Here is a 1,270-nt window from a genome sequence, read left to right as displayed (position 1 = left end):
CTCACCCAAGGACTGGCGAGCACAAAGGGGGGAAGAAAGTAACAAAGTGATGAGACCACTGGAAAATTAGTGCAAGATGTGCCATTAATGAGGAAAGACTGCTATCTGCTGGCCAGCCAAAATCAAGCGGAACCAAAGTGCGCTAGAAGATTTGCAGGATTAAGGACCTTGCAGGGCCAGACTGGCCATCTTGCAATTCTGGCAAATGGCAGAAGGGCCTGTCTGGTTGTGGGCTGCCTTATCTGCTATGTTGCTAACAGAATCGGCTTCCTCAAGATGCGCATACTTTTAACAGTTGTGACGGAGCACAAAGTCACTGGCTTCGTCACTTACCCCAGCCAGCTGTGGGCGTCCCTTCTATCTTCGGCCTGCTGGAGTCTAGCACTAAGCAAGGAACATTGGCGGTGCAAAGATCCACAGCGAGAATGGATAGAAGAGACAGACACTGCGGAGGATGAGGAATCTCGATTAGGTGAGTATAGGGATTCTTTTTTTGGGAGCTCTGGGGTACAATTGCACTATATAGGGTGCTGACAGTTGGACCATCATAGTATATAAGGGGCTGCATGATTCATCCATGAGGTCGAGACTGGGGACAAGGTCTATGTGAATGCCGGGTCCATTAGTTTTGACGGTCCTTTTCAGGAATAGGACCGAGTGACATTTATTAAAGAACAAGGGCCCCGTGGACAGTATGCTGTGGCGGTGAAAATGGTCTCTAGCATCAAAGAGAGACAGGCACAGGAAGCGCAGTATTGCGTGCAGCCGTCTGCAATGATCGTAGTCCCTACAGAAAGTCAGAGGCGCCCTTAAAGGAAGCGGTGGCCACAATCGGGTCACGGGAGCAGGAAGCTCCAGGTACCATGAATCAGCCGCTGACAGAGGAAAGGAGCAGGAGAAAGAGCGGAGAGTCCTCCTCCAGCTGGTCTTCTGGCAACACGTTTATAATAATTTAGGACCAGAATGCGGCCCATTATTCCAGTCGCAAGGAGAGCAAGGAGTGAAGGCAGCCCCTAAAATGAACTGGATGTGCTAGTTGCATGGATTGAAGTGCAGGAGAGACTGTTCCGTATCTGTGAAAGGGTAGTGAGCCCTGGACGGGACCAGGACTTGGTGTCAGTGGTAGCCAGTATGGTCACAGTTGAAGGACTGTTGTTTGTTTTTCTTCTACCCCTTATCAAAGTTTACAGTTGTGGCCAAAAGTTTTGACACCCCTGCAATTCTGTCAGATAATACTCAGTTTCTTCCTGAAAATGATTACAAACACAAA

Source organism: Dendrobates tinctorius, unplaced genomic scaffold, assembly GCF_039654945.1.
Source record: "Dendrobates tinctorius isolate UK_male_01 unplaced genomic scaffold, ASM3965494v1 ptg000395l, whole genome shotgun sequence".
Lineage (NCBI taxonomy): Eukaryota > Metazoa > Chordata > Amphibia > Anura > Dendrobatidae > Dendrobates > Dendrobates tinctorius.
Note: the sequence above shows the minus strand (reverse complement) of the source record.